This window comes from Lolium perenne, chromosome 7, assembly GCF_019359855.2.
Source record: "Lolium perenne isolate Kyuss_39 chromosome 7, Kyuss_2.0, whole genome shotgun sequence".
Lineage (NCBI taxonomy): Eukaryota > Viridiplantae > Streptophyta > Magnoliopsida > Poales > Poaceae > Lolium > Lolium perenne.
This window is the reverse complement of record NC_067250.2, coordinates 285,849,102-285,872,393: the sequence shown is the minus strand read 5'-3', so window position 1 is coordinate 285,872,393 and position 23,292 is coordinate 285,849,102.

The window sequence follows — 23,292 nt, the reverse complement described above, 5'->3', positions numbered from 1 at the left end:
GCACTATGCCCTAACAATCTTATGCTGTTACATGACCAATCTCATCCAATCCCTACCATCCCCTTCGGCCTACAGCGGGGGAATTACTCACACATGGATGGGGGAAACATTGCTGGTCGATGAAGAGGCGTCGGTGATGATGATGGCGATGATCTCCTCCAATTCCCCGTCCCGGCGGAGTGCCAGAACGGAGACTTCTGGCCCCCGAGACGGAGTTTCGCGATGTGGCGGCGTTCTGGAGGGTTTCTAGCGACTTCGACTTCTTGGTCGCGATTTTTAGATCAAACCCCTTAAGTAGTCCAGAGGAGGGCGTCGGAGGCCGACCGAGGGAGCCACACGCTAGGGCCGCGCGCCCCCCCTCCTGGGCTGCGCCGCCCTATGGTGTGGGGCCCTCGGGCCTCCACCTGGCTTGCCCTTCTGGCTCCGTGAGTCTTCTGGAAAAATAGGACCTTTCGCATAAATTCTGAGGATTTTCCTGAAAGTTGGATTTCTGCACAAAAACGGGACACCAGAACAGTTCTGCTGAAAACAGCGTTAGTCCGTGTTAGTTGCATCCAAAATACACAAATTAGAGGCAAAACAATAGCAAAAGTGTTCAGGAAAGTAGATACGTTTTGGACGTATCATGGAGCCGGGAGCCCGAGCGAGCGGCCAGGCGCGTGATGCGGCGAGCGGGAGTGGCGTTGACCCGCGCGCAGGATTGAGCGAGGCGGCGCGAGTGTGGGCGTGCGCTGCAGGCCAGCGAGCGGCAGCAGTGACCAAGCCCGAACGTCATGTCCATTGCTTTCTCCAGATTGGCATATGCATGCAAACGTGCGGGAGGGTGAGGAACAAAATCAACAGGACCAGATTGGAACTGTTTACCTCTGTCCATCGCGTTGCTTGCTGCCGATGATGATGATGATGTTGATGGTGCCATCAAGATCAGGACCTTCCAACCTCCAATCCCCACGATCGACACAAATTGACGAGGGATTAACTCGTCAATGCCTACAAGTTGTAGACTTGGGTTTCCGTCGAGAGTAGAGGAGCAAGTAGATCTCGAGGGCTTAGGTGAACAAAGGCGCCCAATGAAACAAATTACAGTGGCTAGGTTGCACAATGATTTGATCATTTCTTCGTCCTCGGCTTCCCCTTTACATAGGAGGTGAAGCCAAGAATTTTCCGTGTCGTACAAGTACAAACTTATCGGGCCGCGTTGGGCCTTTCCTATATTGATACAAGTTTCCTATAACAACCCTACTTTCCTAATCCAAGCATCTATAACTTTGTGGGCCTTCGAATCTTCAAATCCATGCGATTTGTGCTCCAAGAATAAACCAGGGGTATGTATGCGACATGCCCCATAGGCATGCCTATGTCACCGCTGCCGCTCGCTGGCCTGCCGCGCACGCCCACACTCGCGCCGCCTCGCTCGATCCTGCGCGCGGGTCAACGTCGCTCCCGCTCGCTGATGCGCGTGGTTGACGTATTGTCTTTCCGTTCGACACGCATCCGTTGGGAACCCCAAGAGGAAGGTGTGATGCGCACAGCGGCAAGTTTCCCTCAGTAAGAAACCAAGGTTTATCGAACCAGTAGGAGTCAAGAAGCACGTGAAGGTTGATGGCGGCGAGATGTAGTGCGGCGCAACACCAGGGATTCCGGCGCCAACGTGGAACCTGCACAACACAAACCAAGTACTTTGCCCCAACGAAACAGCGAGGTTGTCAATCTCACCGGCTTGCTGTAACAAAGGATTAGATGTATAGTGTGGAAGATGATTGTTTGCAGAAAACAGTAGAACAAGTATTGCAGTAGATTGTATTTCAGTATAGAGAATTGGACCGGGGTCCACAGTTCACTAGAGGTGTCTCTCCCATAAGATAAATAGCATGTTGGGTGAACAAATTACAGTTGGGCAATTGACAAATAGAGAGGGCATGACCATGCACATACATATTATGATGAGTATTGTGAGATTTAATTGGGCATTACGACAAAGTACATAGACCGCTATCCAGCATGCATCTATGCCTAAAAAGTCCACCTTCAGGTTATCATCCGAACCCCTTCCAGTATTAAGTTGCTAACAACAGACAATTGCATTAAGTATTGCGCGTAATGTAATCAATAACTACATCCTCGGACATAGCATCAATGTTTTATCCCTAGTGGCAACAGCACATCCATAACCTTAGAGGTTTCTGTCACTCCCAGCATTCACGGAGACATGAACCCACTATCGAGCATAAATACCCCCTCTTGGAGTTACTAGCAAAAACTTGGCCAGAGCCTCTACTAATAACGGAGAGCATGCAAGATCATAAACAACACATAGACATAAATTGATAATCAACATAACATAGTATTCTCTATCCATCGGATCCCAACAAACACAACATATAGCATTACAGATAGATGATCTTGATCATGTTAGGCAGCTCACAAGATCCGACAATGAAGCATAATGAGGAGAAGCCAACCATCTAGCTACTGCTATGGACCCATAGTCCAGGGGTGAACTACTCACACATCACTCCGGAGGCGACCATGGTGGCGTAGAGTCCTCCGGGAGATGATTGCCCTCTCCGGCAGGGTGCCGGAGGCGATCTCCTGAATCCCCTGAGATGGGATTGGCGGCGGCGGTGTCTCTGGAAGGTTTTCCGTATCGTGGCTCTCGGTACTGGGGGTTTCGCAACGAAGGCTATTTGTAGGCGGAAGGGCAGGTCAGGGGGCCACACGAGGGGCCCAGGAGATAGGTCGGCGCGGCCAAGGGCTGGGCCGCGCCGCCCTACCTCCTGGCCACCTCGTGGCCCCACTTCGTTGACTCTTCGGTCTTCTGGAAGCTTCGTGTGAAAATAGGCCCCTGGGCGTTGATTTCGTCCAATTCCGAGAATATTTCCTTACTAGGATTTCTGAAACCAAAAACAGCAGAAAACAACAACTGGCTCTTCGGCATCTTGTTAATAGCTTAGTTCCAGAAAATGCATAAATATGATGTAAAGTATGCATAAAACATGTAGATATCATCAATAATGTGGCATGGAACATAAGAAATTATCGATACGTCGGAGACGTATCAGCATCCCCAAGCTTAGTTCCTGCTCGTCCCGAGCAGGTAAACGATAGCAAAGATAATTTCTGGAGTGACATGCCATCATAACCTTGATCATACTATTGTAAAGCATATGAGCTGAGATCAAATCATTCAAAGCAAGTATCTATATTGATATAAGAGATGGTAATGCAAGAGTTAGACAAGCTAGAAGTTTTCATGAACTATTGCTTTAAAGACATGTAACCGTACAAAGTTCATTAAAGATGTATTAAGCATTCAGCATAGAAGTTCTATCCTTCATTCCAAGCATCAAGTAAATTTTCACAACATAAGAAGGATTCAGTCAAGTAAACATAAACATGAACGCCATGAATCAACTGTTTCGAAGTCTACTCAACCGGTGAGCGCAAGCATTTGGTATTAGCACCAGGATGTTATGGCATAAAGAACGTTAATGGGGGTTTGGAAGGCCAAATGGAAGAAAGGCTTGCAAAGCTGTAAATGACCATTAGACAAGAGGAAGCCTTATGATCGATGCTATGCAAGGAGTAGTGATTGCCATGCAACGGATGCACATAGAGCTATATGTGTATGAAAGCTCTCCAATGGAACTAGTGGGGGTGCATCCAACTTGGTTGCTCACGAAGACCTAGAGCACTTTTGAGGAGGCTCATCATTGGAATATACAACCCAAGTTCTATAGTGTAAATTCCCCACATAGTTATACTAGTAAAACATGAAAACTCTCTCATATGAATGTAGGTGCTAAACATGAGCACAAATGATGACTATGAATAATGCGGGTGCTAAAACATGAGCACAAGTGTGGATAAAAGATAGTAATGCTGCCCCCTTTTTCTTTATTCTCCCTTTTTTTCTTTTTTCTTTTTTTCTTTCTTTTCATTTTTTTTCTTTCTTTTTTGTTTCTTTTTGATGGCCTCCACGGCTCTTTTCATTTTTAGGGGCAACATCCTAATATGACAACACACTTTTTGGTACAAATAACTCATAATGAATGAAACATGATGTATGAAACTGTATGCCTCTGCCAATGTAGCAGGATGTGCAATGATCTAGCGTAACATGGGTAAACCACACATCAGCTGTATATGATCATGCAAAGCAATATATAAATAATAAATGACAACATGGCATGTAATGTAAAATGGATGTTGCATGGCAATATATCTCGGAACAGCTATGGAAATGCTGTGGTAGGTAGGTATGGTGGCTGTTTTGAGGAGATGTATGGGCTTATGTGTAGGAGAACAAGAGAAAGTTCTTCCACGGGTTTGGATGTACCGGTGAAGTATGCACAATTCTCAATGTGAGCAAAAGGCAATGCACAGTACCGAAGAGGCTAGCAAATTTGGATGGTGGAAGTGCCAAAAACCGTAGCTTAACATTAGTCAAAAATAACTCACAAGCTTATTGCAAACAACTAGCAGGTTCATCATTAAGAGCATGATTAAAATTTACTCCAAGGAGGGCCGTTCACGGTGGCACAAGTACCCCGCTAGCTCCCTCGACCTTCAGCACAACTTAGTTATTACGATGAACTCTCAGACATGGAAAGCTATCAAGTCCAACTACGCCTTCAACTATTTAAATAGAGTTTGTAGTACGGCACAAGCTTAAAGACAACAATCCACTACTAATTTTAACTTATTTATCCAGCAAGCCTTACCATCTAAATACCTCAAAACATTTGCAAAGAATCAAGTTATCAAAGCTCAATGTTCTACAAGTATTTTATTATACACTACCACATGCAACATTTCCCGTTTACAACCATACAACAATTTAACGAAGAAGAAACTTTGCCATGAATATTATGAGTAAAGCCTAAGGACATATTTGTACATATGCTACAGCGGAGCGTGTCTCTCTCCCACACAATGAATGCTAGGATCCATTTTATTCAAACAAAACAAAAACAAAAACAAACCGACGCTCCAAGCAAAGCACATAAGATGTGATGGAATAAAAATATAGTTTCAGGGGAGGAACCTGATAATGTTGTCGATGAAGAAGGGGATGCCTTGGGCATCCCCAAGCTTAGACGCTTGAGTCTTCTTGATATATGCAGGGGTGAACCACCGGGGCATCCCCAAGCTTAGAGCTTTCACTCTCCTTGATCATGTTGTATCATCTCCCTCTCTTGATCCTTGAAAACTTCCTCCACACCAAACTCAAAACAACTCATTAGAGAGTTAGTGCATAATCAAAATTTACATGTTCAGAGGTGACATAATCATTCTTAACACTTCTGTACATTGCACAAAGCTACTGAAAGTCAATGGAATCGAAATATCCATCAAGCATAACAAAATAGGCAATGCGAAATAAAAGGCAGAATCTGTAAAAACAGAACAGTTCGTAATGACGAATTTTATTGAGGCACCATACTTGCTCAAATGAAAATGCTCAAATTGAATGAAAGTTGCGTACATATCTGAGAATCACTCACGTAAATTGGCATAATTTTCTGAGTTACCTACAGAGAATTTTGCCCAGATTCATGACAGCAAAGAAATCTGTTTCTGCGCAGTAATCCAAATCTAGTATGAACCTTACTATCAACGACTTTACTTGGCACAACAAAGCACAAAACTAAGATAAGGAGAGGTTGCTACAGTAGTAAACAACTTCCAAGACTCAAATATAAAACAAAATACTGTAGTAAAAAACATGGGTTGTCTCCCATAAGCGCTTTTCTTTAACGCCTTTCAGCTAGGCGCAGAAAGTGTGTATCAAGTGTTATCAAGAGACGAAGTGTCAACATCATAATTTGTTCTAATAATATAATCATAAGGTAACTTCATTCTATTTCTAGGGAAGTGTTCCATACCTTTCTTGAGAGGAAATTGATATTTAATATTACCTTCCTTCATATCAATGATAGCACCAACAGTTCGAAGAAAAGGTCTTCCCAATATAATGGGACAAGATGCATTGCATTCAATATCCAAGACAACAAAATCAACAGGGACAAGGTTATTGTTAACGGTAATGCGAACATTATCAACTTTCCCCAAAGGTTTCTTTGTAGAATGATCAGCAAGATTAACATCCAAATAACAATTTTTCAATGGTGGCAAGTCAAGCATATTATAAATTTTCTTAGGCATAACGGAAATACTTGCACCAAGATCACATAAAGCATTACAATCAAAGTCATTGACCTTCATCTTAATGATGGGCTCCCAACCATCCTCTAGCTTCCTAGGAATAGAAGCTTCACGTTGTAATTTCTCTTCTCTAGCTTTTATGAGAGCATTTGTAATATGTTTCGTGAAAGCCAAATTTATAGCACTAGCATTAGGACTTTTAGCAAGTTTCTGTAAGAACTTTATAACTTCAGAGATGTGGCAATCATCAAAATTCAAACCATTATAATCTAAAGCAATGGGATCATCATCCCCAATGTTGGAAAAAATTTCAGCAGTTTTATCACAGGCAGTTTCAGCAGTTTTAGCAGTTTCAGGCAGTTTTTCGCGCTTCGCATTAGAAGTGGAAACATTGCTAACACCAATTCTTTTATTATTATTAGTAGGAGGTGCAGCAACTTGTGGAGCGTTAGCCTTGCTAGTGGTGGTTATAGTCCAAACTGTAGCTATATTATCTTCTTTTTCATTTTCTTCTCTTTCCCACCTAGCACGCAATTCGGCCATCAATCTTATATTCTCATTAATTCTAACTTGGATGGCATTTGCTGTAGTAACAATTTTATGATTATGATTTTCATGAGGCATAACTTTCGATTTCAAAAGATCAACATCAGCAGCAAGACTATCGACTTTAGAAGCAAGTATATCAATTTTCCCAAGCTTTTCTTCAACAGATTTGTTAAAAGCAGTTTGTGTACTAATAAATTCTTTAAGCATAACTTCAAGTCCAGGGGGTGTGTTCCTATTATTGTTGTAAGAATTCCCATAAGAATTACCATAGCCGTCGCCATTATTATAAGGATATGGCCTATAGTTGTTACTAGAATTGTTCCGGTAAGCATTGTTGTTGAAATTATTATTTTTAATGTAGTTTACATCAACATGTTCTTCTTGAGCATCCAATGAAGCTAACGGAACATTATTAGGATCAACATTTGTCCTATCATTCACAAGCATAGACATAATAGCATCAATCTTATCACTCAAGGAAGAAGTTTCTTCGACAGAATTTACCTTCTTACCTTGTGGAGCTCTTTCCGTGTGCCATTTAGAGTAATTAATCATCATATTATCAAGAAGCTTTGTTGCTTCACCAAGAGTGATGGACATAAAGGTACCTCCGGCAGCTGAATCCAATAGGTTCCGTGAAGAAAAGTTCAGTCCTGCATAAAAGGTTTGGATGATCATCGAAGTAGTAAGTCCATGGGTTGGGCAATTTTTAACCAAAGATTTCATTCTTTCCCATGCTTGCGCAACATGCTTGATATGCGTACAGCACGCGTCCGTTGGGAACCCCAAGAGGAAGGTGTGATGCGTACATCGGCAAGTTTTCCCTCAGTATGAAACCAAGGTTTATCGAACCAGTAGGAGCCAAGAAGCACGTTGAAGGTTGATGGCGGCGGGATGTAGTGCGGCGCAACACCAGGGATTCTGGCGCCAACGTAGAACCTGCACAACACAACCAAAGTACTTTGCCCCAATGAAACAGCGAGGTTGTCAATCTCACCGGCTTGCTGTAACAAAGGATTAGATGTATAGTGTGGATGATGGTTGTTTGCAGAAAACAGTAGAACAATATTGCAGTAGATTGTATTTCAGTATAGAGAATTGGACCGGGGTCCACAGTTCACTAGAGGTGTCTCTCCCATAAGATAAACAGCATGTTGGGTGAACAAATTACAGTTGGGCAATTGACAAATAAAGAGGGCATGACCATGCACATACATATTATGATGAGTATAGTGAGATTTAATTGGGCATTACGACAAAGTACATAGACCGCTATCCAGCATGCATCTATGCCTAAAAATTCCACCTTCAGGTTATCATCCGAACCCCCTCCAGTATTAAGTTGCTAACAACAGACAATTGCATTAAGTATTGCGCGTAATGTAATCAGTAACTACATCCTTGAACATAGCACCAATGTTTTATCCCTAGTGGCAACAGCACATCCATAATCTTAGAGATTTCTGTCACTTCCCCAGATTCACGGAGACATGAACCCACTATCGAGCATAAATACTCCCTCTTGGAGTTACAAGCATCTACTTGGCCAGAGCATCTACTAGTAACGGAGAGCATGCAAGATCATAAACAACACATAGACATAACTTTGATAATCAACATAACAAGTATTCTCTATTCATCGGATCCCAACAAACGCAACATATAGAATTACAGATAGATGATCTTGATCATGTTAGGCAGCTCACAATATCCGACAATTAAGCACAATGGGGAGAAGACAACCATCTAGCTACTGCTATGGACCCATAGTCCAGGGGTAGACTACTCACTCATCACTCCGGAGGCGACCATGGCCGCGTAGAGTCCTCCGGGAGATGATTCCCCTCTCCGGCAGGGTGCCGGAGGCGATCTCCTGAATCCCCCGAGATGGGATTGGCGGCGGCGGCGTCTCTGGAAGGTTTTCCGTATCGTGGCTCTCGGTACTGGGGGTTTCGCGACGGAGGCTTTAAGTAGGCGGAAGGGCAGGTCAGGAGGCGGCACGAGGGGCCCACACCATAGGGCCGCGCGGCCAAGGCAGGGGCCGCGCCGCCCTAGGGTTTGGCTGCCTCGTGGCCCCACTTCGTCTCCTCTTCGGTCTTCTGGAAGCTTCGTGGCAAAATAGGACCCTGGGCGTTGATTTCGTCCAATTCCGAGAATATTTCGTTACTAGGATTTCTGAAACCAAAAACAGCAGAAAACAGCAACTGGCACTTTGGCATCTTGTTAATAGGTTAGTTCCAGAAAATGCACGAATATGACATAAAGTGTGCATAAAACATGTAGATATCATCAATAATCTGGCATGGAACACAAGGAATTATCGATACGTCGGAGACGTATCAGCATCCCCAAGCTTAGTTCTGCTCGTCCCGAGCAGGTAAAACGATAACAAAGATAATTTCTGGAGTGACATGCCATCATAACCTTGATCATACTATTTGTAAAGCATATGTAGTGAATGCAGCGATCAAAACAATGTATATGACATGAGTAAACAAGTGAATCATATAGCAAAGACTTTTCATGAATGGTACTTCAAGACAAGCATCAATAAGTCTTGCATAAGATTTAACTCATAAAGCAATAAATCAAAGTAAAGGTATTGAAGCAACATAAAGGAAGATTAAGTTTCAGCGGTTGCTTTCAACTTGTAACATGTATATCTCATGGATATTGTCAACATAGAGTAATATAATAAGTGCAATATGCAAGTATGTAGGAATCAATGCACAGTTCACACAAGTGTTTGCTTCTTGAGGTGGAGAGAAATAGGTGAACTGACTCAACAATGAAAGTAAAAGAATGGTCCTCCATAGAGAAAAAGCATCGATTGCTATATTTGTGCTAGAGCTTTGATTTTGAAAACATGAAACAATTTTGTCAACGGTAGTAATAAAGCATATGTATCATGTAAATTATATCTTACAAGTTGCAAGCCTCATGCATAGTATACTAATAGTGCCCGCACCTTGTCCTAATTAGCTTGGACTACCGGATCATCGCAATGCACATGTTTTAACCAAGTGTCACAAAGGGGTACCTCTATGCCGCCTGTACAAAGGTCTAAGGAGAAAGCTCGCATTGGATTTCTCGCTATTGATTATTCTCAACTTAGACATCCATACCGGGACAACATAGACAATAGATAATGGACTCCTCTTTTATGCATAAGCATGTAACAACAATTAATAATTTTCTCATATGAGATTGAGGATATTGTCCAAAACTGAAACTTTCACCATGGATCATGGCTTTAGTTAGCGGCCCAATGTTCTTCTCTAACAATATGCATGCTTAACCATAAGGTGGTAGATCTCCCTTACTTCAGACAAGATGAACATGCATAGCAACTCACATGAAATTCAACAAAGAATAGTTGATGGCGTCCCCAGTGAACATGGTTATCGCACAACAAGCAACTTAATAAGAGATAAAGTGCATAAGTACATATTCAATACCACAATAGTTTTTAAGCTATTTGTCCCATGAGCTATATATTGCAAAGGTGAATGATGGAATTTTAAAGGTAGCACTCAAGCAATTTACTTTGGAATGGCGGAGAAATACCATGTAGTAGGTAGGTATGGTGGACACAAATGGCATAGTGGTTGGCTCAAGGATTTTGGATGCATGAGAAGTATTCCCTCTCGATACAAGGTTTAGGCTAGCAAGGCTATTTGAAACAAACACAAGGATGAACCGGTGCAGCAAAACTCACATAAAAGACATATTGAAAACATTATAAGAATCTACACCGTCTTCCTTGTTGTTCAAACTCAATACTAGAAATTATCTAGACCTTAGAGAGACCAAATATGCAAACCAAATTTTAGCATGCTCTATGTATTTCTTCATTAATGGGTGCAAAGTATATGATGCAAGAGCTTAAACATGAGCACAACAATTGCCAAGTATCACATTACCCAAGACATTTTAGCAATTTACTACATGTATCATTTTCCAATTCCAACCATATAACAATTTAACGAAGAAGAAACTTCGCCATGAATACTATGAGTAGAGCCTAAGGACATACTTGTCCATATGCTACAGCGGAGCGTGTCTCTCTCCCACAAAGTGAATGCTAGGATCCATTTTATTCAAACAAAACAAAAAACAAAAACAAACCGACGCTCCAAGAAAAGCACATAAGATGTGATGGAATAAAAATATAGTTTCAGGGGAGGAACCTGATAATGTTGTCGATGAAGAAGGGGATGCCTTGGGCATCCCCAAGCTTAGACGCTTGAGTCTTCTTAGAATATGCAGGGGTGAACCACCGGGGCATCCCCAAGCTTAGAGCTTTCACTCTCCTTGATCATATTGCATCATACTCCTCTCTTGATCCTTGAAAACTTCCTCCACACCAAACTTAGAACAACTCATTAGAGGGTTAGTGGACAATAAAAATTAACATGTTCAGAGGTGACATAATCATTCTTAACACTTCCGGACATTGCATAAAGCTACTGGACATTCATGGATCAAAGAAATTCATCCAACATAGCAAAAGAGGCAATGCGAAATAAAAGGCAGAATCTGTCAAAACAGAACAGTTCGTATTGACGAATTTTATCGAGGCACCAGACTTGCTCAAATGAAAATGCTCAAATTGAATGAAAGTTGCGTACATATCTGAGGATCACTCACGTAAATTGGCATAATTTTCTGAGTTACCTACAGAGAAAACAGCCCAGATTCGTGACAGCAAAGAAATCTGTTTCTGCGCAGTAATCCAAATCTAGTATAAACTTTTCTATCAACGACTTTACTTGGCACAACAAAACACTAAACTAAGATAAGGAGAGGTTGCTACAGTAGTAAACAACTTCCAAGACACAAAATAAAAACAAAGTACTGTAGTAAAAACCATGGGTTGTCTCCCATAAGCGCTTTTCTTTAACGCCTTTCAGCTAGGCGCAGAAAGTGTGTATCAAGTATTATCAAGAGATGGTGTGTCAACATCATAATTTGTTCTAATAATAGAATCAAAAGGTAACTTCATTCTCTTTCTAGGGAAGTGTTCCATACCTTTCTTGAGAGGAAATTGATATTTTATATTACCTTCCTTCATATCAATGATAGCACCAACAGTTCGAAAAAAAGGTCTCCCCAATATAATGGGACAAGATGCATTGCATTCAATATCCAAGACAACAAAATCAACGGGGACAAGGTTATTGTTAACGGTAATGCGAACATTATCAACTTTCCCCAAAGATTTCTTTGTAGAATGATCAGCAAGATTAACATCCAAATAACAATTTTTCAGCGGTGGCAAGTCAAGCATATTATAAATTTTCTTAGGCATAACGGAAATACTTGCACCAAGATCACATAAGGCATTACAATCAAAATCTTTAACCTTCATCTTAATGATGGGCTCCCAACCATCCTCTAGCTTTCTAGGAATAGAGGCTTCGCGCTCTAGTTTCTCTTCTCTAGCTTTTATGAGAGCATTTGTAATATGTTGCGTGAAAGCCAAATTTATAGCACTAGCATTAGGACTTTTAGCAAGTTTTTGCAAGAACTTTATAACTTCAGAGATGTGGCAATCATCAAAATTCAAACCATTATAATCTAAAGCAATGGGATCATCATCCCCAATGTTGGAAAAAATTTCAGCAGTTTTATCACAAGCAATTTCAGCAGTTTTAGCAGTTTCAGGCAGTTTCTCGCGCTTTGCATTAGAAGTGGAAACATTGCTAACACCAATTCTTTTATTATTAATAGTAGGAGGTGCAGCAACATGTGTAGCATTAGCATTACTAGTCGTGGTAATAGTCCAAACTTTAGCTACATTCTTCTCTTTAGCTAGTTTTTCATTTTCTTCTCTATCCCACCTAGCACGCAGTTCGGCCATTAATCTTATATTCTCATTAATTCTAACTTGGATGGCATTTGCTGTAGTAGTAATTTTGTTATCTAAATCCTCGGGTTTAGTAGCCATTTTATTAATTAAAGAAGATTGTGATGCAGACATGTATGAGATTCGATTTTCAGCATTAGCAAGTTTAGTTTGCAACCCCGAGATCTCCCTATTTAGATTTTCAAGTTGATTCCCTATATTCTTCAACAAGGTAGATTGCTCATTCATTGTTTTAGTAAAAAATTTATTTTGCTCATATTGTGATTGCATAAAGCTTTTAGTGGATCTTTCAATTTCTAGCATCTTTTCTTCATTAGGTGAAACATATCTATCATGAGAGTTACCATTAGCAGGATATGGCCTAGGATCATTGTAATTGTTATTTTTAATGAAATTCACATCAACATATTCTTTTTGAGCAACCAATGATGCTAACGGAATATTATTAGGATTAACATTAGACCTACCATTCACAAGCATAGACATAATAGCATCAATCTTATCACTCAAGGAAGAGGTTTCTTCGACAGAATTTACCTTCTTACCTTGTGGAGCTCTTTCCGTGTGCCATTCAGAGTAATTGATCATCATATTATCAAGAAGCTTTGTTGCTTCACCAAGAGTGATGGACATAAAGGTACCTCCAGCAGCTGAATCCAATAAATTCCGCGAAGAAAAATTTAGTCCTGCATAGAAGGTTTGGATGATCATCCAAGTAGTCAGTCCATGGGTTGGGCAATTTTTAACCAGAGATTTCATTCTTTCCCATGCTTGTGCAACATGCTCAGTATCTAATTGTTTAAAATTCATTATGCTACTCCTCAAAGATATAATTTTAGCAGGGGGATAATATCTACCAATAAAAGCATCCTTGCATTTAGTCCATGAATCAATACTATTCTTAGGCAGAGATAGCAACCAATCTTTAGCTCTTTCTCTTAATGAGAAAGGGAACAATTTTAATTTTATAATGTCACCATCTACATCTTTATACTTTTGCATTTCACATAGTTCAACAAAATTATTAAGATGGGCAGCAGCATCATCAGAACTAACACCAGAAAATTGCTCTCGCATAACAAGATTTAGTAAAGCAGGTTTAATTTCAAAGAATTCTGCTGTAGTAGCAGGTGGAGCAATAGGTGTGCATAAGAAATCATTATTATTTGTGGTTGTGAAGTCACACAACTTAGTATTTTCAGGGGTGGCCATTTTAGCAGTAGTAAATAAAGCAAACTAGATAAAGTAAATGCAAGTAACTAATTTTTTTTGTGTTTTTGATATAGCAAACAAGATAACAAATAAAGTAAAACTAGCAACTAATTTTTTTGTATTTTGATTTAGTGTAGCAAACAAAGTAGTAAATAAAACTAAGCAAGACAAAAACAAAGTAAAGAGATTGGGAAGTGGAGACTCCCCTTGCAGCGTGTCTTGATCTCCCCGGCAACGGCGCCAGAAAAAGAGCTTGATACACGTACAGCACGCGTCCGTTGGGAACCCCAAGAGGAAGGTGTGATGCGTACAGCGGCAAGTTTTCCCTCAGTATGAAACCAAGGTTTATCGAACCAGTAGGAGCCAAGAAGCACGTTGAAGGTTGATGGCGGCGGGATGTAGTGCGGCGCAACACCAGGGATTCCGGCGCCAACGTGGAACCTGCACAACACAACCAAAGTACTTTGCCCCAACGAAACAGCGAGGTTGTCAATCTCACCGGCTTGCTGTAACAAAGGATTAGATGTATAGTGCGGATGATGATTGTTTGCAGAAAACAGTAGAACAGTATTGCAGTAGATTGTATTTCAGTATAGAGAATTGGACCGGGGTCCACAGTTCACTAGAGGTGTCTCTCCCATAAGATAAACAGCATGTTGGGTGAACAAATTACAGTTGGGCAATTGACAAATAAAGAGGGCATGACCATGCACATACATATTATGATGAGTATAGTGAGATTTAATTGGGCATTACGACAAAGTACATAGACCGCTATCCAGCATGCATCTATGCCTAAAAAGTCCACCTTCAGGTTATCATCCGAACCCCTCCAGTATTAAGTTGCTAACAACAGACAATTGCATTAAGTATTGCTCGTAATGTAATCAGTAACTACATCCTTGAACATAGCACCAATGTTTTATCCCTAGTGGCAACAGCACATCCATAATCTTAGAGATTTCTGTCACTTCCCCAGATTCACGGAGACATGAACCCACTATCGAGCATAAATACTCCCTCTTGGAGTTACAAGCATCTACTTGGCCAGAGCATCTACTAGTAACGGAGAGCATGCAAGATCATAAACAACACATAGACATAACTTTGATAATCAACATAACAAGTATTCTCTATTCATCGGATCCCAACAAACGCAACATATAGAATTACAGATAGATGATCTTGATCATGTTAGGCAGCTCACAAGATCCGACAATTAAGCACAATGGGGAGAAGACAACCATCTAGCTACTGCTATGGACCCATAGTCCAGGGGTAGACAACTCACTCATCACTCCGGAGGCGACCATGGCGGCGTAGAGTCCTCCGGGAGATGATTCCCCTCTCCGGCAGGGTGCCGGAGGCGATCTCCTGAATCCCCCGAGATGGGATTGGCGGCGGCGGCGTCTCTGGAAGGTTTTCCGTATCGTGGCTCTCGGTACTGGGGGTTTCGCGACGGAGGCTTTAAGTAGGCGGAAGGGAAGGTCAGGAGGCGGCACGAGGGGCCCACACCATAGGGCCGCGCGGCCAAGGTAGGGGCCGCGCCGCCCTAGGGTTTGGCTGCCTCGTAGCCCCACTTCGTCTCCTCTTCGGTCTTCTAGAAGCTTCGTGGCAAAATAGGACCCTGGGCGTTGATTTCGTCCAATTCCGAGAATATTTCGTTACTAGGATTTCTGAAACCAAAAACAGCAGAAAAGAATCGGGCACTTCGGCATCTTGTTAATAGGTTAGTTCCAGAAAATGCACGAATATGACATAAAGTGTGCATAAAACATGTAGATATCATCAATAATGTGGCATGGAACACAAGAAATTATCGATACGTCGGAGACGTATCAATGCTCAGTATCCAATTGTTTAAAATTCATTATGCTACTCCTCAAAGATATAATTTTAGCAGGGGGATAATATCTACCAATAAAAGCATCCTTGCATTTAGTCCATGAATCAATACTATTCTTAGGCAGAGATAGCAACCAATCTTTAGCTCTTCCTCTTAATGAGAAAGGGAACAATTTTAATTTTATAATGTCACCATCTACATATTTATACTTTTGCATTTCACATAGTTCAACAAAATTATTGAGATGGGCAGCAGCATCATCAGAACTTGAAGGAGATATGCCCTAGAGGCAATAATAAAGTGGTTATTATTTATATCTTTATGTTTATGATAAATGTTTATATATCATGCTAGAATTGTATTAACCGAAACATTAGTACATGTGTGATATGTAGACAAACAAGAAGTCCCTAGTATGCCTCTTAAACTAGCTTGTTGATTAATGGATGATTAGTTTCATAATCATAAACATTGGATGTTATTAATAACAAGGTTATGTCATTATATGAATGATGTAATGGACACACCCAATTAAGCGTAGCATAAGATCTCGTCATTAAGTTATTTGCTATAAGCTTTCGATACATAGTTACCTAGTCCTTATGACCATGAGATCATGTAAATCACTTATACCGGAAAGGTACTTTGATTACACCAAACACCACTGCGTAAATGGGTGGCTATAAAGGTGGGATTAAGTATCCGGAAAGTATGAGTTGAGGCATATGGATCAACAGTGGGATTTGTCCATCCCGATGACGGATAGATATACTCTGGGCCCTCTCGGTGGAATGTCGTCTAATGTCTTGCAAGCATATGAATGAGTTCATAAGAGACCACATACCACGGTACGAGTAAAGAGTACTTGTCAGGAGACGAGGTTGAACAAGGTATAGAGTGATACCGAAGATCAAACCTCGGACAAGTAAAATATCGCGAGACAAAGGGAATTGGTATTATATGTATATGGTTCATTCGATCACTAAAGTCATCGTTGAATATGTGGGAGCCATTATGGATCTCCAGATCCCGCTATTGGTTATTGGTCGGAGTGAGTACTCAACCATGTCCGCATAGTTCACGAACCGTAGGGTGACACACTTAAAGTTGGATGTTGAAATGGTAGTACTTGAATATGGAATGGAGTTCGAATATTTGTTCGGAGTCCCGGATGAGATCCCGGACATCACGAGGAGTTCCGGAATGGTCCGGAGAATAAGATTCATATATAGGATGTCATTTTATGTGAATTAAAATGTCGCGGAAGGTTCTATGGAAGGTTCTAGAAGGTTCTAGAAAAGTCCGGAAGAAACCACCAAGGAAGGTGGAGTCCACATGGGACTCCACCTCCATGGCCGGCCAAGCCTAGGTGGGGAGGAGTCCCAAGTGGACTCCCCCTTAGGGGGCCGGCCAACCCCCCCCCACATGGGAGGTGGAACTCCCACCTTTGGTGGGAGTCCTAGTTGGGCTAGGTTTTCCCCTCTTATGGAAGGTTTTTTGTTCGGGTCTTATTCGAAGACTTGGACACCAACACTTGGGGATCCACCTATATAATGAGGGGCCAAGGGAGGGGGCCGGCCACCCCAAGACCACAAGCTGGCCGCCCCCCTTGAAGTGGCCGGCCACCCCTCCCAAACCCTAGCCGCCCCCCTCTCCTCCATATAGCCCGCGTAGCTTAGCGAAGCTCCGCCGGACTTCTCCACCGCCACCGACACCACGCCGTCGTGCTGTCGGATTCAAGAGGAGCTACTACTTCCGCTGCCCGCTGGAACGGGAGGTGGACGTCGTCTTCATCAACAACCAAACGTGTGACCGAGTACGGAGGTGCTGCCCGTTCGTGGCGCCGGAACCGATCGTGATCAAGATCTTCTACGCGCTTTTGCAAGCGGCAAGTGATCGTCTACCGCAGCAACAAGAGCCTCATCTTGTAGGCTTTGGAATCTCTTCAAGGGTGAGACTCGATACCCCCTCGTTGCTACCGTCTTCTAGATTGCATCTTGGCTTGGATTGCGTGTTCGCCGTAGGAAATTTTTTGTTTTCTATGCAACGTTATCCTACAGTGGTATCAAAGCCGTGTCTATGCATAGATGGTTGCACGAGTAGAACACAATGGTTTGTGGGCGTTGATGCTCTTGTTATCTTTAGTTTGAGTACTTTGCATCTTTGTGGCATAGTGGGATGAAGCGGCTCGGACTAACTTTACATGACCGCGTTCATGAGACTTGTTCCTCGTTCGACATGCAACTTGTATTGCATAAGAGGCTTTGCGGGTGTCTGTCTCTCCTACTATAGTGAAGATTCAATTTACTCTTCTATTGAAAACATTAGTATCAACGTTGTGGTTCATGTTCGTAGGTAGATTAGATCTCTCTCGAAAACCCTAAACCACGTAAAATATGCAAACCAAATTAGAGACGTCTAACTTGTTTTTGCAGGGTTTGGTGATGTGATATGGCCATAATGTGATGATGTATATGTATGAGATGATCATTATTGTATTGTGGCAACCGGCAGGAGCCTTATGGTTGTCTTTAAATTTCATGTTGAGTAGTATTTCAAAGTAGTTGTAATAGTTGCTACATGGAGGACGATCATGAAGACGGCGCCATTGACCTTGACGCTACGCCGACGATGATGGAGATCATGCCCGAAGATGATGGAGATCATGTCCGTGCTTTGGAGATGAAGATCAAAGGCGCAAAGACAAAAGGGCCATATCATATCACATATGAACTGCATGTGATGTTAATCCTTTTATGCATCTTATTTTGCTTAGATCGCGACGGTAGCATTATAAGATGATCCCTCACTAAAATTTCAAGATAATGAAGTGTTCATCCTTAGTAGCACCGTTGCCAAGACTTGTCGTTTCGAAGCATCTCGTGATGATCGGGTGTGATAGAATCAACAAGTGCATACAACGGGTGCAAGACAGTTTTGCACATGCGGATACTAAGGTGGCCTTGACGAGCCTAGCATGTACAGACATGGTCTCGGAACACGTGATACCGAAAGGTAGAGCATGAATCATATGGTTGATATGATGAACACTTTGAGTGTTCGCCATTGAAGTCACACTTTTTCTCGTGATGATTGGGTTTAGGTGCGGTGGATTTGGTTCGTGTGATCACTAAGACAATGCGAGGGATATTGTTTTGAGTGGGAGTTCACCTAGATTTTTAATTATGTTGAATTAAAATTTGAACTCAATTTGTCATAAACTTAGTCTAAACTATTGCAAATATATGTTGTAGAGATGGCGTCCCCAATCAATTTTAATCAGTTCCTAGAGAAAGAGAAACTTAAGAGCAACGGTAGCAACTTCACCGACTGGTTCCGTCATGTGAGGATCTTCCTCTCTGGCGGAAATCTGCAATTTGTGCTTGATGCACCGCTAGGTGACCCTCCTGCAGAAGATGAAACCGATGAAGTAAAAGCTGTTTACGCAACTCGGAAAACTCGGTACTCTCAAGTTCAGTGTGCCATCCTGTGCAGCCTGGAATCCGATCTTCAAAAACGTTTTGAGCATCATGATCCTCATGAGTTGATGAATGAGCTGAAAGCTATATTCGAGACTCATGCGTCAGTTGAATGCTATGAAGCATCGAAACATTTCTTCAGCTGTATGATGGAAGAAGGCAGCTCCGTTAGTGAGCACATGCTCGCCATGACCGGGCATGCGAAGAAACTCAGTGACTTGGGAATAGTGATTCCTAATAGACTGGGGATTAATCGTGTCCTTCAATCACTGCCACCAAGTTACAAGAACTTTGTGATGAACTACAATATGCAGAACATGAACAAGGAGTTACCTGAACTCTTTGGCATGCTAAAAGCTGCTGAGATTGAGATCAAGAAAGAGCACCAAGTGTTGATGGTCAACAAGACCACCAGTTTCAAGAAACAGGGCAAGTCTAAGGGAAAATTCAAGAAGGGTGGCAAGAAAGCTGCCACGCCTCCTATGAAACCTAAGAACGGCTCTAAGCCTGATGCTGAGTGTTATTACTGCAAGGAGAAGGGACACTGGAAGCGTAATTGCTCCAAGTATCTGGCTGATCTGAAGAGCGGCCTTGTCAAGAAGAAGAAAGAAGGTATATTTGATATACATGTTATAGATGTTTATCTCACTGGTTCTCGTTCTAGTACCTGGGTATTTGATACTGGTTCGGTTGCTCATATCTCAGAATCAAACAGGAACTAAAGAATAAACGAAGGCTACTGAAAGATGAAGTGACGATGCGCGTTGGAAATGGATCCAAAGTCGATGTGATCGCTGTCGGCACACTTCCTCTACATCTACCTTCGGGATTAGTTTTAAGCCTAAATAATTGTTATTTTGTACCCGCGTTGAGCATGAACATTATATCTGGATCTTGTTTAATGCAAGACGGTTATTCATTCAAATCTGAGAATAATGGTTGTTCTATTTTTATGAATAATATCTTTTATGGTCGGGCACCACAAAAGAATGGCTTATTTCTATTAGATCTCGATAGTAGTAATACGCATATACATAACATTGATGCTAAGCGAATTAAATTGAATGATAATTCTACTTATATGTGGCACTGTCGTCTTGGTCATATTGGAGTGAAACGCATGAAGAAACTCCATACTGATGGATTACTTGAATCACTTGACTTTGAGTCACTTGATAGATGCGAAGCATGTCTAATGGGAAAAATGACAAAGACTCCATTTTCTGGTATGATGGAGCGAGCTACTGACTTATTGGAAATTATACATACCGATGTATGTGGACCAATGAGCGTAGCATCGCGCGGTGGTTATCGTTATGTTCTAACCTTCACAGATGATATGAGTAGATATGGGTATATCTATTTCATGAAACATAAATCCGAAACTTTTGAGAAGTTCAAGGAATTTCAAAGTGAAGTAGAAAATCAACGTAACAAGAAGATCAAATTTCTACGATCTGATCGTGGAGGTGAATATCTGAGTTATGAGTTTGGCATGCATTTAAAGAAATGCGGAATACTTTCACAATTGACACCGCCGGGAACACCTCAACGAAACGGTGTGTCCGAACGTCGTAATCGAACTCTCTTAGATATGGTTCGTAGTATGATGTCTCTTACTGATTTGCCGTTATCATTTTGGAGTTATGCATTAGAGACAGCCGCATTCACTTTAAATAGAGCACCATCAAAATCCGTAGAAACGACACCGTATGAATTATGGTTTAATAAGAAACCTAAGTCATCGTTCTGAAAGTTTGGGGTTGCGAAGCCTATGTAAAGAAGTTACAACCGGACAAGCTAGAACCCAAAGCGGAGAAATGCGTCTTCATAGGATACCCTAAGGAAACTATAGGGTACACTTTCTATCACAGATCCGAAGGCAAAATCTTTGTTGCTAAGAACGGAACCTTTCTTGAGAAAGAATTTCTCACTAAAGAAGTGACTAGAAGAAAAGTAGAACTCGATGAGATTGATGAATCTATACTCGTTGATCAAAGTAGCGTAGTACCGGAAGTTGTACCTGTACCGCCTACACCGGCAACAGAGGAAGCTAATGATAATGATCATGAAACTTCGAACGAGGAAACTACTGAACCTCGCAGATCGACAAGGGAACGTGCCACTCCTGATTGGTATGATCCTTGTCTAAATGTCATGATTGTGGATAACAATGATGAGGACCCTGCGACGTATGAAGAAGCGATGATGAGCCCAGATTCCAACAAATGGCAAGAAGCCATGAAATCCGAAATGGGATCCATGTATGATAACAAAGTATGGACTTTGGTAGACTTACCTGATAGCCGAAAGGCTGTTGAAAATAAATGGATCTTCAAGAGAAAAACAGATGCTGATGGTAATATTACTGTCTATAAAGCTCGACTTGTCGCAAAGGGTTTCCGACAAATTCAAGGAGTTGACTACGATGAGACTTTCTCACCTGTAGCGAAGCTAAAATCTGTGAGGATTTTGTTAGCAATAGCTGCATTTTTCGATTATGAGATTTGGCAGATGGATGTCAAAACGGCGTTCCTTAATGGAGACATTGAGGAAGAGTTGTATATGGTACAACCCAAAGGTTTTGTTGATCCTAAAAATGCTGACAAAGTATGCAAACTTCAGCGTTCAATCTATGGACTGAAGCAAGCATCAAGAAGTTGGAACCGACGCTTTGATAAGGTGATCAAAGACTTCGGGTTTATACAGTGTCATGGAGAGGCTTGTATTTACAAGAAAGTGAGTGGGAGCTCTGTAGCATTCCTGATATTATATGTAGATGACATATTATTGATCGGGAATGATATAGAACTATTAAGCAGTGTTAAAGGTTATTTGAATAATAGTTTTTCAATGAAAGACCTTGGTGAAGCATCGTATATATTAGGCATCAAGATTTATAGAGATAGATCAAAACGCCTAATAGGGCTATCACAGAGTACATATCTGGACAAGATTCTAAAGAAGTTTAGAATGGACGAAAGTAAGAAAGGGTTCTTACCTATGTTACCAGGCAAAGTATTGAGTAAGACTCAAGGACCGGCTACGGCAGAAGAAAGAGAAAGGATGAGTAATATCCCCTATGCCTCGGCAAAAGAGGATCTATCATGTATGCCATGCTATGTACTAGACCGGATATAGCACATGTCGTTAGTTTGACTAGCAGATATCAAAGTGATCCAGGAATGGAACAACTGGACAGCGGTCAAGAATATCCTAAAGTACTTGAAAAGAACTAAGGATATGTTTCTTTGTTATGGAGGTGACCAAGAGCTCGTTGTAAACGGTTACACCGATGCAAGTTGGAACACCGATCCCGATGACTCTAAGTCACAATCTGGTACGTGTTTATATTGAATGGTGCTGCAGTAGCTGGGCAAGCTCGAAGCGATTGCACGGTGGCGAAGTCTTCAACAGAATCAGAGTACATAGCGGCTTCAGAGGCTTCATCAGAAGCGGTATGGATGAAGAGGTTCATTGTAGAGCTCGGTGTGGTTCCTAGTGCATTTGGACCCATTAATCATTTACTGTGATAACATGGGTGCCATCGCCAATGCACAAGAGCCAAGGTCACACAAGAGACTGAAGCATATCAAGCTGCGTTACCACTCGATTCGCGAGTACATCGAAGATGGAGAAGTAAAGATTTGCAAAGTACACACTGATCTGAATGTAGCAGATCCGTTGACTAAAGCTCTCCCTAGGGCAAAGCATGACCAACACCAGAATGCCATGGGTGTTAGGTATATTACGATGTAATCTAGATTATTGACTCTAGTGCAAGTGGGAGACTGAAGGAGATATGCCCTAGAGGCAATAATAAAGTGGTTATTATTTATATCTTTATGTTTATGATAAATGTTTATATATCATGCTAGAATTGTATTAACCGAAACATTAGTACATGTGTGATATGTAGACAAACAAGAAGTCCCTAGTATGCCTCTTAAACTAGCTTGTTGATTAATGGATGATTAGTTTCATAATCATAAACATTGGATGTTATTAATAACAAGGTTATGTCATTATATGAATGATGTAATGGACACACCCAATTAAGCGTAGCATAAGATCTCGTCATTAAGTTATTTGCTATAAGCTTTCGATACATAGTTACCTAGTCCTTATGACCATGAGATCATGTAAATCACTTATACCGGAAAGGTACT